This window comes from Hippopotamus amphibius, chromosome 11, assembly GCF_030028045.1.
Source record: "Hippopotamus amphibius kiboko isolate mHipAmp2 chromosome 11, mHipAmp2.hap2, whole genome shotgun sequence".
NCBI classification, from domain to species: Eukaryota; Metazoa; Chordata; class Mammalia; order Artiodactyla; family Hippopotamidae; genus Hippopotamus; species Hippopotamus amphibius.
The window spans coordinates 54,317,051-54,333,838 of record NC_080196.1 but is presented as its reverse complement, the minus strand read 5'-3'; the positions used below and the strand labels follow the sequence as shown (position 1 = coordinate 54,333,838).

Below are 16,788 nucleotides of genomic sequence, written 5' to 3'. Positions count from 1 at the left end.
TCCTTTGTTGTAGATTAACTGACCATATAAGTGTGGATTCATTTCTGGGCTTTCTGTTCTGTTCCATTGATCTATGTTTCTGTTTTTATGCCAGCACCATATTGTTTTGATGACTGTAGCTATGTAGAATAGTCAGAAGTCAGGGAGCAAGATTCTTCCAGCTCTGCTCTTCTTTCTCAAGACTGTTTTAGGGTACTCAGGGTCTTTTGTGTTTCCATACAAATTTTAGAATTATTTGTTCTAGTTCTGTGAAAAATGCCATTGGTATTTTGGTAGAGATTGCATTGAAACTGTAGATTGCCTTGGGTAGCATGGTCATTTTAATGGTATTAATTCCTCCAATCTAAAAACATAGTATATCTTTCCACCTGTTTGTATCATCTTCAACTTCTTTCATCAGTATCTTATAGTTTTCTAAGTATAAAACCTCCTTAGTTAGGTTTTTTCTTAGGTATTTTATTCTTTTTGATGTGATGGTAAATAGGATTGTTTCCTTAATTTCTCTTTCTGATAGTTCATCATCAAGATGAACACAAATAACAAATGTTGGCAATGATGTGGAGGAATGGGAACCTTCGTACTGCTGGTGGGAATGTAAATTGGTGCAGCCACTGTGGAAAACAATATGGAGGTTTCTCAAAAAACTAAAACTAGAACTACCATGTGACCCAACAATTCCACTCCTGGGTATAGATCCTGAAGAAATGAAAACACTGATTTGAAGAGATACATGCACCTCAGTGTTCATAGCAGCATTATTTACAGTTGCCAGGATATGGAAGCAAGCTAAGTGTCCATCAACAGATGAATGGATAAAGAAGATCTCACACACACACACACACACACACACACACACACACACACACACACACACACACACACACACAGGAATACTACTCAGCCATAAAAAGAGAGATTTTGCCACTTGCAACAACATGGGTGGACTTGGAGGGTATTATGCTAAGTGACATAAGTTAGACAGAGAAAGACAAAAACTGTGTGATAACACTTATTTGTGAAATCTAAAAATACAACAAACTGGTGAATGTAACAAAAAAGAAACAGACTCACAGATAAAGTTTACAAACTAGTGGTTACCAGTGGGCAGGGGGGAATGGGGGAGGGGAAATAGGGTAGTTGATTAAGAGGTACAAAATATTGTATATAAAATAAGCTGTAAGGATATATTGTATAGCATAGGGAATATAGTGAGTATTTTTATAGTAAATGTAAATGGACTATAACCTTTAAAATTGTGAATCACTATATTGGACATCTGTAACTTTTATAATATTGTATAACAACTATACTTCAAATTTTTTTTTTAAAAATCAGATGATAATCTTATGGGGTTTACCTTGTGTGTGACTCTTTGTTTTTCTCTTACTGCCTTTAAAATTCCCTTTTTTATGTTTCACTTTTGCCATTTTAATTATGATTTGTCTTATATCTCTTTGGTTCATCTTGTTTGGGATTTTTTGTGCTTCCTGGACCTGGATATCTGTTTCCTTAGCCAGGTTAGGGGATTTTTCAGCCATTATTTCATCAGATGTGTTTTCTGCCTGCTTTTCTCTCTCTTCTCCTTTTGCGATCCCTGTAATGTGAATGTTAGGGTTCTTGGTATTGTCTCAGAGTTGCCTTAAGGTAATTTAAAAAATTATTTTCTATGTTTGGTGTTTTGATTGGGTGATTTCCACTATTCCATCTTCCATGTTGCTAATGCATTCTTCTGTATCATCTAGTCTGCTGTTGACTCCCTCTAGTGTATTTTTTTAAATTTCAGTTATTGTATTCGTCAGCCCTGATTGGTTCTTTTTTATATTTTCTAATTCTTTGTTGAAGTTCTCACTAGTGTTCTTGCATTCTCCTGAGTTTGATGAACATTTAAAAAATTTTTTTATTAATGTACAGTGACTTTACAATATTTCAGGTATACAGCAAGGTGATTCAGTTACACGTACATACATTATATACATCTCCATCTCCATTTATAGACATACACACCTTTTTAGATTCTTTTCCACTGCAGGTTATTACAAGATATTGAATATAGTTTCCTGTGCTATACAGTAGGTCCTTGTTTATTTGCTTGATATATATATGTATATACATATATTTGTGTGTGTGTGTGTGTATAAATTTTTTAATCCCAAATTCCTAACTTACTACCCCCCCCCACCCCTTTGGTAACCATAAGTTTGTTTTCTATGTTGGTGAGTCCATTTCTGTTTTGTAAATAAGTTCATTTATATCATTTTCTTAGATTCCACATAAAAATGATACAATATTTGTCCTTTTTCTTTCTGACTTACTTCACTTAGTATGATAAACTCTAGGTCCATCTGTGTTGCTGCACATGGCATAATTTCATTTTCTTTTGTGGCTAAGTAATATTCCCTTGTGTGTGTGTGTACCACATCTGCTTTATCCATTCGTCGACAGACATTTAGGTTGCTTCCATGTCTTGGCTATTGTAAATAGTGCTGCTATGAACATTGGGGTGCATGTATCTTTTTGAATTAGAGTTTTCATCTTTTCTGATCTATGCTCAGGAGTGGGGTTGCTGGGTCATATGGTAACTCTATTTTTAGTTTTTAAGGGATCACCTTACTGTTCTCCTTAGTGGCCTCACCAATTTACATTCCAGCCAACGGTGTAGGAAAGTGGACTTTTCGATGAGCATTTTTATGACTGCTTTGAACTCTTTATTAGGTAAACTATTTCGTTTTCATTAAGCTTTTTCCCTGTGGGTTTTGTTTTTTTGAGGTATAATTGATTTACAATATAATATGTTTCAGGTGTACAGCAGAGTGATTCACAGTTTTTAAAGGTTGTGTACTCCATTTATAGTTATAAAATATCGGCTATATTCCCTGTTCTATATGCCATGTATTCTTGTAGATTATTTTATACCTAGTAGTTTGTACCTCTTAATCCCCTACCTACTTCCCTTGTTCTTTCATTTGGAATACATCCTTCTGAAATGATTAACCTTTAACATGACGGAGAAAGTAAGTGTCAACTTAGAATTCACTTCCCTATGAAAATATCTTTAAAAAATGAAGGCAACTCAAAGCCATTTTCATACAAACAGAGGAAGAGAGAATTTTCAGAAGACCTATAGGAAAAGAAATATTAAAGAAAATTCTTCAGGAAGAAGGAAAAATAGTCCCAAAATGGATACATGGAAATAAGGGAAGAACAGCAGTACAAACAATAAATACGTGGATAATTCTGCATGAATATTGACCGTAGAATAACAGCTCCTACTATAATGTGGGGGTGTAATATGTATGTAGATTTAAAATACTTGATAATAGCATAAATGATGGGAGTGGCGTGAAGGCACTCCCATTGTTAAGGGAAGTTGTTGATATTGTAATCTTCATCGTAATCACTCTAATAATAATGTATAGTTAATGTAGTAATAGAAGTGAAATTGAAATGATGAAAAGTACTTGATCAATTCAAAGAAAGAAAGAAAGGAGAGATAGAGAAACAGTGTGACAAACAGAAAAATAGCAACATGGTCCATTTACTCAAACATGAGATGCAGCTGAACTAGATACTTTGTTTATTTGACAAAGATTGTAGATCTGGATATTTAAACAAACAATTGTTGCTTATTATAGGTATACTGTAAATAAAAGCTATTTGGCACAGAAGGATTTGACAGTAAAAGGATGGAAAAAGATACACTATGCAAACACACCAACCAAAAGAAAGTTGTAGCTATGCACTAATATCAGATGAGGTAGATTTTAGGGCAGTGAGCATTGCTAAAGATAGACACTTTATAATGATAGAAGATGAATTCCTAAGGAAGATAATTTAATCTAAAGGCAGGATCTTTAACCACAAAGGGATAGTCCTTAAATTACTCCCAGGTATACCAGGCTCTTAGGGACAGTTTCAGTCAGTAAAGACTTCCAACTTCCTTAGCCTTAAGCATAATGCACACACATCCCCAAAGGCAATTTGGGTAGAAGAGGCTTGCCTGCTCTGCTGTTGAGGTGATTTTTTTTTTAAGGAGAAAGTATTTCAAGTGTGTCTGAATTTATTTTGATGGATTTACAAATAGCATTTCTTCACTGGGAGGCATGTGAACTTTTTTATCACTTAAAAAAAGTTAATTGAAATTGGTTATCCTCTATCATTTTGATAAATTCACAATTAGAGATTGGTTGAGATAAAACTATTTTCTGTGGCACAATTAAGACGCCTTTCAGTATTGTTGAAGTATAATCTTTGAACATGGAAAATGTTAAAGAAAGCAAATTACAAAACAGTATGTACACTATGATCCCACTTGAGTTAAAAATGTGTTTGTTGGACTTCCTAGGTGGCGCAGTGGTTAAGAATCCGCCTGCCAATGCAGGGGACCCGGGTTCGAGCCCTGCTCCAGGAAGATTCCACATGCCGCGAAGCAACTAAACCTGTGTGCCACAACTGTTGAGCCTGTGCTCTAGAGCCTGTGGGCCACAACTGTTGAGCCTGTGTGCCGCAACTAATGAAGCCCGCATGCCTAGAGCCTGTGCTCTGCAACAAGAGAAGCCATGGCAATGAGGAGTCTGTGCACCACAACGAAGAGTAGCCCCCACTCATCGCAACTAGAGAAAGCCGTGTGCAGCAGCAAAGACCCAACACAGCCAATAAATAAATAAGTAAATAAAAATAAATTTTAAAAAATGTGTATGTTATATTCACAGAGAAAAAACATCTGGGAGAATGCACCAAGATAGAAACAGTGTTTCCATGAGAATGAAAAGATTATGGGTGATTTTATCTTCCCTATTTTCTGTACTTTTGTATTTTTTCCAACAAACATTTATTACTCAGGCAGTAAATGTAAGTTATTTGAGAAAAAAATCCTTTATTATATGATATCAGTTATTTTTACTGGGAAAAGCTGTGTCTTTTAATCTTAATGTACATAGTTAGATTTCACATTGTGTTAAATATTTGTCTGTTAATGTCATTTGGCAAACATAGAATTTTTTATATTATCACATAGTTGAATATCTGCTGTTTTGAATGAATTGACCCATTTGTACAACGTACCTGACCTCTCCTCATGTCCGTTGTTAAGGGGATTGTTCCTTTAGCTGTTAGCATTAGGAGTTTTCTCTGACACAGCAGTTGGGCCCCTCAGAGGTGAGGCCATGCCCTTGTCTGTAGCTCCTAGTTTACAGCACCACCCCTGCCTTCCCTTCTGCCTGTGGCCATCTGTGTTTTCAGGTACGGACCTTTAATTCATGGTGGATCTTACGTGTGTCCTCAAAAATTAGAATAAATGCCCATCAGTAAGGCTAAAAGTTCTTGTTTTTTCTTCATCTGAGTGTTAAATGGGCCTGGATGACAGTGGGAAGCTTCGTGCTACATTTAACATGATGTTAGGTGTTCTAGTGGTTCCGAGCCGTTTTGGTGATGTGGTGCCACAAAGGCCACAGACCCAAGGAGGATGCTGAGTCCTGAGTTGTCAATGGCATTGTTGAGTGGGCTCGTGGGTGAATGTGGGTGGTTCTGTTGCCACCCAGGTTAGAAAAGCCCTCTTGCTTCAGACTAAATCATGTTTCGTCTCCTTCAAGGATAGTGGTTCTTCTTTTCTCTTGATTCAGTGTCCCCTTTTTTCTCTGGGGTGGGGTTTGGCGGCAACGGGAGCTTATTTTTCCTGATTCTGGTTACTGGCTCTGGGTGCTGCTTCCCTGCAATTGAGTCTCCTAGGGGCAGCTGGAGTTTCACACTTTCTCCTGTAGAGCTCACTTTGTATGCAGAGAGTAATGGCTGAAGGATGGTCTCTTCTTTTGCGCATTAACTTATTGATTCCCTAGGTTGGCCCGGGGCCTGACATTCCCCATCTTGGCTTGGAGTTGGAGGAGGACTTCACTGTTGCACAAAGTTCTCACGGTTAAAATGGGGAAAGCCCAGAACTAATAGGGGAAAATCAGTGCTTGCAAGAATTGTTGGTGAACTCAGGTCTTACTGCATCTGTGGCACATCAAGCTGATTAGTGTGTGAAGTCATTCACTGGTTGGATTTTTTTATATGCTGTTGCTGCTCTTATTCTTCAAAATGCTCTTTATATTGGTTAAATACTTTACATGTATCGATTAATTTACTGCTACGTCTCTGCATTACTACCTTTTGTTTCTGTGGGCTTTATGGTTTATAAAAGCATGAGTTTATCCTCATAATGAACAACAGCCCTGTAAAGTAGCCATAGGAGGTGGTGCTAGTCCCAGTCTCTGGCAGGAAACAGGTGTGCAGAGATAAGAATGGCTTGCCCAGGGTCCTACAGCTTCTAAGCAGGAGCCAGGAGTAGTGCCTGAGTTTTCTAGTTTTGGTCTGATGGTACTTTGTTTATAGATACCAAGATGCTTCTGGACCTCTGGTGAATTGAGAAAGCTGGGTTTTAGCAGTTGATGGAAGCAGGAATTGAATGCTCTGCTCTCCCTGCAAAGAAGCCAAGTTCATTATTCGAGACACTTGTTAATGTTCAGTTTAAGTGTTTCTTCCTAAAAATTATTACTGGATTATTTTTTTCATTGTTATCTATTTTTAGATTTGCTTTTCATTTATGACTGGTGATACTGGATTTCTATTTATGGTACTGATAGGCATCTCCTTTTTTTGGTATTGCAGCCCAAAACTAAATGAGGGAAAAGTCTCCCTGTGTGTACCCTGCCCTCCCTGGGATTAGTGGTTGGTGAGGATGGTTCTGAGCAGTCCTCAAGTCACAGGCAAACCCAGTGGTCACTGCTTCTCTGCTCCTGGCACAGGGAGTTCTTGGGGTACAGCTGGAAGAGCTTGCCTTCCTGTGTGAGCTCAAAGCTGTACTTTTCCAGGAGCTCAGGGTCAGAAGTCCTGTCCTTGATGTCCTTCTCCAAGCAGTGCAGCTGCTTCTGAAAGAGGTGTTCAGTCTTCAGTTGTGTATCTGTGCCCACTGAGGGGTAGGTGATAATTCACACAGACCTTGAGCCCGAAGCCAGTCAGCTAGGGCAGCGCTAGCTCTAGGACTAAGAACTCATATTTTACATAATCTTACTTTAAGCCAAAAATGATTAGATTTATAGTAAATAGTACAGTTGGTGTGTAGCTATTGTAAAGTCAGAAAAGAGAGCACCCAAGTGACTGAACTTTTGAAAACGGTGAATGAAATGACCTCTAAATGTGTGTATTTTAGGACATGGTTGGCTTCTGCCTCTAAAACTATATGGTTTAATGTTCAGATCAGGAGGCACTACTCAGGATCACTGTGTTGAATTGTTATTATTTTTTAATGATAATTTTACAAATAAAAGAATTCTTGACTTATATTCCCAGATGAAAGAAGGGATGAAGAAAACAAGACCAAAAACCTGTATATGGCTAATTCATGGGCCATAAAAAAAAAAAAATATATATATATATATATATATACACATATATATATATATATATATACACGTATATATATATATATATACACATATATATATATATATATACACGTATATATATATATATATACACATATATATATATATATATATACACATATATATATAAAATTTGGCCGCACTGCATGGTTTGCGGGATCTTAGTTTCCTGACCAGGAATTGATCTTGTGTCCTTGGTAGTGAAAGCATGGAGTCCTAACCACTGGACTGCTAGGGAATTCCTGAAATATTTTTGTTTTGACTTGAAACAGTGGTGTCCACATTGTTGCAAAATCAGAATTCTTATGCTATCCTGGGATTTCCTGTCAATTACACCTGATTCTTACCCAAAGTCCTTAGTTTACATTATGGTCCACTCTTGGTTTTGTACACATTCTAGGGATTTTCATGAGTGTATAATGACACGAATCTGCCATTACAGTACCATACAGAATAGTGTTACTACCCTAAAAATGTTCTCTGCCATGCCTATTCATTCCTCTCCCCAGCCCCTCATAACCACCGATTCTTACATTGTCTTCATTGTTTTGTCTTTTCTAGAAAGTCATAAAATTAGAATTATACAATATATAGTCTCTTAAGATTGGCTTCTTTCAGTTAATAATATACATTTAAGGTCCCTCCATTTGTTTTCATGACTTGATAGCTCATTACTTTTTAGTGCTGAATAACACTCTATTGTGCGATGTACCACAGTTTATCCATTTATCTGCTGGAGGACATCTTTGTTGCTTTCAAATTTTGGTAATGTTGTATAAATTGGCTGTAAGCATCCACGTGCAGGTTTTTGGGTGGATATAAGATTTCAGCTCATTTGAGTATATACTAACAAGTGCGGTTGCTGGATCATATGGTAAGAGTATGTTTAATTTTGTAAGAAACTACCAAACTGACCTCTAGAGTGGCTGTACCATTTAACATTCCCACCAGCAGTAATTGAAAGTTCCTATTTGTCTACATCCTCACCAACATTTGGTGTTGTCAGTGTTTCGGGTTTTGGCTATCCTAATAGATGTTTAGCAGTGTCTCGTTTTAATTTGTAATTCCCTAGTGACATATGATGTTGAACATCTTTTCATATGTTTATTTGCCACCTGTGTATTTTCTTTGGTGAGGTATCTGCTCAGGTCTTTTACCCATTCTTTAGTCAGGTTGTTCATTTCTTACTGTTGAATTTTAAGAGTTCTTTGTATATTTTGAATAATAGTCCTTTATAGGTATGTTTTTTATAAATATTTCCTTCCAGTGTGTGACTTGTCTTCTTGTTCTCTTAGCAGTGTCATTCACAGAGAGGAGTTTTAATTTTTAGTAGAGTGTAGCTTCTCAATTATTTCTTTCATGGGTCATGACTTTGGTGTTGTGTTAAAAAGTCATCATCATACCCAGTGTTTTATTCTGGATAAAGAAAGTAGTTTCACAGAGGTTAAGTAACTTAATCCTTGTCAGCCAGCAAAAGCCAGAGTGAGAATTCAAAACCAAGTGTAAAAGCTTATGCTCTTGTTACTGTACCATGGTGTTTCTTCAGGACTGGAAATACAGTCACAGGAGAGAGTAATTATATGGTCAAAGGAACCTTAGTCTCATTGGATATTTGTTACAGAGGTAGATGCGTCTAAGTAGCAAGTGGTGGTCCTGGAACATTTTTGAAATTTCATTTAGTGGACCACTAAGAATTTCATGATCTCCTGCAACTTCAGGTTTCCTCGCCTCTTACCCCACCGCCCCGTAACTTTTATTTTTTCCTTCCTTCTGTGTGACCCAAGAAGGAGACTATAGGTAGATAAAGCTCTCTATTCTCATTTTCTATTTTCTCTTGATTTTTCCTTTTTAGAACTGAACTCATTAATATAATACGTGTTCTCCCTTTGTTTTGTTAAAGGGGACCTCCAGTCAGACTTTCTGTGGAGCTGAGGGTCGAGTGGATAAAATCAGATTTCTTGTCTGGTTTCACAAGTGTAGAGTGGTTGAGCTTCCTGAAACAGAAAGATCTAGAAACAGTAGCTGCTGCTGTTGACTCTGACAGACTCCTCAGCTCTGAACATTGCTGTGCCGTCTTGAATGCAGTGTTGGTGGATTTGTTGATGAATGTTTCTGAGAGTGTAAAGGTTACTCTCACACATATATTTACTCTGTAAAGATAAGGCTCTGGTGAAAACAGAATTGAACTGTGCCATGTTCTCCGTCTTAGTATTTCTGTGAAGAACAGTCTAGTTTTTAGAGATTATTGGTGGTTGTTACTCTATTAAAAAAAAAAAAGAAGGCTTAATTGCCAACACTTAAGGACATTATAGGATCAGACTTAGTTGCTTATACATAGGGTCCTGTATACAAATTCTGGCTTGTGTGTTTTTTTGTTTTGAGCTGGGGAGATTTGTGACAGAGTCAGGGTGGAAAGTAGACAGAGAAGATGATGGTGTTTCAAAATTATGCTTTCCATTGACTTTGTTTCCTCTGAAGAGAACAACGGTGAGTCTAGGGGATTATTATTATTATTTTTTTGTGGGTATGTGTCTGTTTGGGGATTGGATGAGGGAAAAGACACATTTTTAAGAATTCATGAAATAGGACGAATTGAGAGATTGGGTTACCAAATTGTACACTCTAAATATATGCAGTTTATTGTATGTTAACTGTATCTCAATAAAAGTCCTTAAAAAATTCATGAAATAATTTAAAATTTCATTTATGCTTAATTTATAATACCTGTGGCATAGCTGCATATATCGATAGGCAAGAGGGAAACATTTGATCGTTTTATTTCCCATATTTCAGGGACTACTTTCCATTGCAGCTGAGAATAACATTCACTGATGAAAATAATGGCTTTTTTTAAAAATTTTATTTATTTATTTATTATTTTTGGGGGGGTACACCAAATTCAATCATCTGTTTTTATACACATATCCCCGAAAATAATGGCTTTTTAAAAATTCATACATTATGTGGTGAACAGGCCATCTCTTTAAACCAGTTTTCCTTTTACACGTGTATTTCTTAAGTTTTGTGTCCTTTTCATATATAAAGATAAAAAGTTAGGATAATAACATAAGTAAAACTATATACATATGGTTAGAACAGATAACAGTGCCAAAGTGTAATGCTGAAATTCTTTTTTAAAAAGTAATGAAACAAGAAGATATTTTATTATTAAGATGATAATAAAAGATTATGGGACTTCCCTGGTGGCACAGTGGTTAAGAATCTGCCTGCCAGTGCAGGGGACACGGGTTCGATCCCTGGTCCGGGAAGATTCCATGCCATGGAGCAACTAAGCCCGTGCGCCACAACTACTGAGCCTGTGCTCTAGAGCCTGCGAGCCACAACTATTGAGCCCATGTGCCACAGTTACTGAAGCCCCCACTCCTAGAGCCCATGCTCCGCAGCAAGAGAAGCCACAATACTGAGAAGCCTGCACACTGCAACCGAGTAGCCCCCACTCGCTACAACTAGAGAAAGCCTGTGTGCAGCAATGAAGACCCAATGCAACCAATAAATAAATAAATAAATTTGTTAAAAGAAGTTATGAAAGCTTTGAAAATAGAGATAAACAATTTAAAAAAGGAAATAAATCATTCAGTCTTATTTCCTAGAGGTAGCCATCATTAATGTTTTTTAAATTGTTAATTTTTTAACATTGTGATTAAATGTACATAACAAAATTTACCGTTGTAACTATTTTAATTGTATAGCTCGGTGATATTAAGTACATACACAGTGTTGTGCAACTATCACCACCACCCATCTCCAGAATTTTTTCTTCTTCCCAAATTGAAACACAGTCTCTGTTAAACACTAAGTCCTCCTTTTCCCCCTCCACTAACCCTTTGGCAACCACTGTTTTACTTTGTGAATTTTACTACTCTAGGTACTTCATCTGAGTGGACTCAGTATTTGTCCTGTTGTGTCTGGCTTGTTTTACTTAGCATAATGTCTTCAGGGTTCACTTATGTTTTACCAAATGTCAGAATTTCCTTATTTTTTAAGGCTGAATAATATTCCTTTGTATGTATACACTATGTTTTGTTTATCCATTCATACCTTGAAGGACACTTGAGTTGTTTTTACCCTTTGGTTACTATGAATAATGCTACTGTGAACATTGGTGTAGATATGCCTGTTCAAGTTCATCTTTCAGTTCTTTGGTGTATATACCCAGAAGTCAAATTGCTGGAGCATGTGGTAATTCTGTTTAATTTTTTTGAGGAATTGCCATACTGTTTTCCCCAGTACCTGTACCAGTATTTATTCCTACCACCAATGCACAAGAGTTCCAATTTCTCCACATCCTTGGCAACACTTGTTACTTTCTGTTTCATTGTTTTCTTTTTGATAATAACCAATCTGATGGGTGGTGAAGTGGTGTCTTATTGTGGTTTTTGTTGTTTTGGTTTTGTTTGTTTGTTTATTTATTTATATTATTGGCTGTGTTGGGTCTTTGTTGCTATGTGCAGGCGTTCTCTAGTTGTGGCAAGCAGGGGTTACTCTTCATTGCAGTGTGTGAGCCTCTCATTGCAGTGGCTTCTTTGCATTGTGGAGCACAGGCTTTAGGCACCTGGGCTTCGGTAGTTGCAGCATGCAGGCTCGGTAGTTGTGGCTCACGGGCTGTAGAGTGCAGGCTCAGTAGTTGTGGCTCACAGGCTTAGTTGCTCCCTGGCATGTGGGATCTTCCTGGCCAAGGGCTCGAACCCATGACCCCTGCATTGGCAGGTGGATTCTTAACCACTGCGCCACCAGGGAAGCCCTCCTCCTATGTTTTCTTCTAAGAATTTTATAGTTTTAGCTCTTACATTTAGGTTTGATCCATTTTGAGTTAATTTTGTGGTATTAGGTAAGGGTCCAACTTCATTTTTTGCATGTAGATATTTAGTTTTCCCAACCCACTTGTTGAAAAAATTGTCCTTTGTCCATTGAATGGTCTGGTATCTCTATTCCATTGTTTTGTCTGTCTTCTGCCAGTGCCACACTGTTTTAATTACTGTAGCTTTGTAGCAAGTTTGAAATCAGGAAGTGTGAGATCCTTCAACTTTGTTCTTCTTTTCCAAGATTGTTTGGCTGTTTGGGGTCCCTTGATGTTCCATATGAATTTTAGAATAAATTTTTCTATTTATGCAAAAACTGTCATTGAGATTTTTAATAGAGATGGCATTGAATCTGTGGGATCACTGAATAATATTAACATCTTAACAATAATAAGTCTTCTTAACAATATTAAGTTTTCTAATTTATGAACTTGGGATGTCTTTTCATTTATTGGTATCTTTAATTTCTTTCAGCATTGTTTTTTAGTTTTCAGTGTACATCTACTTGGTTAAGTTTATTTCTAAGTATTTTATTATTTTTGATGCTATTGTAAATGGAATTTTTATCTTAATTTCCTTTTTTGTGTTGTTCATTGTTAGTGTATAGTTATGTAACTGATTTTTGTGTGTTGATTTTGTATCCTGCAGCTTTGCTGTATTCATTTATTAGTTCCAATAGTTTTTCTTTTTTGTGTTTATGTGGATTCATTAGCGTTTTTGCTGTATAGTATCATGTCTTTTGTGAACAGAGATAATTTTACTTCTTTTCCAATTTGGATGCCTTTTATTTATTTTTCTTGCCAAATTCCTTTGGCTAGGACTTCCAGTAGAAGTGGTGAAAGTAGGCATGCTTGTCTTGTTCCCAATATTAGGGGAAAAGTTTTCTGTTTTCAGTCTTTCATCACTGAGTGTGATATTATCTGTGTTTTATAAGTGGCTTTTATAATGTTGTGGTATTTTCCTTCTGTTCCTAGGTTTGTTAAGTGTTTTGTTGTTGTTTTTAAGTCATGGATAGGTGTTGAATTTTGTTAAATGCTTTTTTCTGCATCAATTGAGATAACCATGTGTTTTTTTCCCATTTATTTTGTTAATGTTTTGTATCACATTGATTTTTATCAATTAGGTGAATAATCTTTGCATTCAGGGAATAATTCTGCTTTGTCATGTTGTATAATCTTTTTAATATGCTGTTGATTTTGGTTTGCTGGTATTTTGTTGAGGATTTTTATATCACTGTTCATAAGGGGTATTGATCTGTAGTTTCCTTTTTTTTTTTTCCTTATAGTGTCTTTGTCTGGCTTTGGTATCAGTAATTCTGGTCTCATAGAATGAGTTAGGAAGTGTTCCCTCATCTTCAGTATTTTGGAAGAGTGTGAGAGAGATTGGTGTTAATTCTTTAAATGTTTGATAAAACTCACCAGTGAAGACATCTACTTTGGGGCTTTTTTTTTAATAGGAGTTTTTTTTTTTTTTTTTTTTTTGATTACTGATTCAGTTGCCTTTGTTATATGTCTATTTAGATTTTTTATTTCTTCTGTGATTCAGTCTTGGTAGATTATGTGTTTCTAGGAGTTTGTGCATTTCTTTTGTGTATCCAGTATGTGGCATTTAATTGTTCATAGTACTCTCTTATGATCCTTCTTATTTTTGTAAGATTGGTAGTACTATCTCCACTTTCATTTTTTATTTTATTATTTTGAATCTTTTCTTTTTTTCCTGGGTAGTCTAGCTAAAAGTTTGACAGTCCTGGTGATCTTTTTGAAGAAACCACTTGGTTTCATTGATTTTTTTTTTATTTTGCTGTTTTTTAATTCTCTGTCTCTACTTTAATCTTTATTGTTTCCATCCTTCTAGCTTTTGGTTTATTTTGTTCTTTTTTTCTGGTTCTTAAGGTGTAAAGCTAGGTTGTTGATTTGAGATCTTTTTCAATATAAGTATTTATAGTTATAAATTTCTCTTAGCACTGCTTTGCTGCATTTCACAAGTTTTGATATGTGTTTTTATTTTCATTTGTCTCAAGTTATTTTCTAATTTCCCTTATGGTTTCTTCTTTGACTCATTGATTGTCTAATAGCGTGTTATTTAGGCTCCTCAGGTTTGTGAATTTTCCACTGCTGGTATTGATCTCTAGTTTTTTCCCATTGTGATCAGAAAGATACCTTGAATGGTTTCAGTCTTTTAAATTCATTACCTTGTTTTGTGGCCCAGCAAATGTTCTGTCCTGAAGAATATCCCATGTGCATTTCGAAGAATGTGGATTCTGCTGTTGGGTGGAGTGTTCCGTACATGTCTGCTAGGGTACAGTTGGTCTGTAGGGCTGTTCAAGTCCTGTATTTCCTTACTGACATCTTTGTATCCATTATTGACAGTGAGGTATTGAAGTCTTCTATTATTGTGGAGCTGTCTAATTCCTCTCTTCAATTCTGTCAATATAGATTCATATTTTTAAGATTTGATGATTGGTTCATATATGTTTATAATTTTATATCTTCTTAGTTTATTGACCCTTTATTCATATGTAATGTTCTTCTTAATCTCTTGTAACTTTTTTTAAAATTTAATTTAATTTAATTTTTTTGTCTGTGTTGGATCTTCGTTTGCTGCTGGCAGGCTTTCTCTAGTTGTGGCGAACAGGAGCTACTCTTCATTGCGGTGTGTGGGCTTCTCATTGTGGTGGCTTCAAGTCCACCTTGTAATTGTTTTTGACTTAATGTCTATTTTGTCTGATATAGCTACTCCTGTTTTCTTTTCATGAGTACTTGCATGGAGTATCTTTTTCCATTCTTTCATTTTCAGTCTATGTGTGTACTTATATCCAAAGTAAGTCTCCTATAGACAGAATATAGGATCTTTTTTTTTAAATTCCAAACTCTGCCAGTCTGTGTCTTTTTTTAAAATGAATTTATTTATTTATTCGTTTATTGGCTACTTTGGGTCTACATTGCTGCTTGAGGGCTTTTCTCTAGTTGTGGCGAGTTGGGGCTACTCTCGGTTGTGGTGTGTGGGCTTGTCATTGCAGTGGCTTCTCCTGTCGCAGAGCACAGGCTCTAGGCATGTGGGCTTCAGTAGTTGTGGCATGTTGGCTCAGTAGTTGTGGCTCATGGGCTCTAAAGTGCAGGCTCAGTAGTTGTGGTGCACAGGCCTAATTGCTTTGTGGCATATGGGATCTTCCTGGACCAGCGCTCAAATCCATGTCCCCTTCATTGGCAGGTGGATTCTTAACCACTGCGCCACCAGGGAAGCCCCAGTCTGTGTCTTTTTTTTTTTTTTTTATAAATTTCTTTCTTTATTTATTTCATTGGCTGTGTTGGGTCTTCGTTGCTGCACACGGGCTTTCTCTAGTTGTGGCGAGCGGGGGCTACTCTTCATTGTGGTGCGCGGGCTTCTCATTGCGATGGCCTCTTGATGCAGAGCACGGGCTCTAGGCGCATGGGCTTCAGTAGTTGTGGCACGTGGGCTCAGTAGTTGTGGCTCACAGGCTCTAGAGCATGGGCTCAATAGTTGTGGCGCACGGGCTTAGTTGCTCTGCGGCATGTGGTATCTTCCTGGGGCAGGGATCGAACCCATTTCTCCTGCATTGGCAGGCGGATTCTTACCCACTGCGCCACCTAGGAAGTCCCCAGTCTGTGTCTTTTGACTGGGAAGTTTAATCTATTTACAATAAGGAAGGACTTATGTTTGTTTTTTTAAATTTGTTTTCTGTATGTCTTATACCATTATTGTCCATTATTTACCTTTGTATATATTCTATAGATTTTTTTTTTGTCAGTACCATGGAGATTACATAAAATATCCTGGTTATAATAATTTATTTTAAATTGATACTAATTTAACATCCATTACAGATACTCTGCTCCTTTGTGTCTCTACTCCCCACTTTGTTTTTGATGTCACAAATTACACCTGTGTATATTGTACCTATTAACATATATTTATAAGTATTTTTTATGCATTGGTCTCTTAAGTCCTGTAGAAAAATTAAAAGTGGGGTTACAAACCAAAAGTACGTTACTGATGTTTATATTTGTTCATGTGTTTGCCTTTACTGGAAAACTTTTTCTATTGCTTTGTGTTGTCTCATGTCCTTTCATTTCGGGTTTAAGTGCTTCCATTAGCATTTCTTATAGGGCAGGTCTACTAGTAATGAACTTCCTTAGGTTTGTTTATCTAGGAACGTCTTAATTTTTCCCTCATGTAAAAATAAGGCAGGGGACTTCCCTGGTGGTGCAGTGGTTAAGAATCTGCCTGCCAATGCAGGGGACATGGATTTCAGACCTGGTCTGGGAAAATCCCACATGCCGCAGAGCAACTAAGCCTGTGTGCCACAACTACTGAGCCTGCACTCTAGAGCCCACGAGCCACAACTACTGAAGCCTGTGCACCTAGAGCCCATGGTCCACAGAAGGGGAAGCCACCACAATGAGAAGCCTGTGTACCACTTCGAAGAGTAGCCCCCGCTCACCGCAACTAGAGAAAGCCTGCATGTAGCAATGAAGACCCAATGCAACCAAAAATAAATAATAATATAATAAATACATCTTAAAAAAATA

At 36.8% G+C, this 16,788-nt stretch overlaps 1 protein-coding gene across 13 annotated transcripts in view; it reads left to right on the top strand.

Annotated features, from left to right (window-relative positions):
* Positions 1-16,788, top strand: part of LDLRAD4 (low density lipoprotein receptor class A domain containing 4) — a 291,731-nt gene that overhangs the window by 79,380 nt on the left and 195,563 nt on the right. The gene's annotated exons all lie outside the window — the stretch shown is intronic.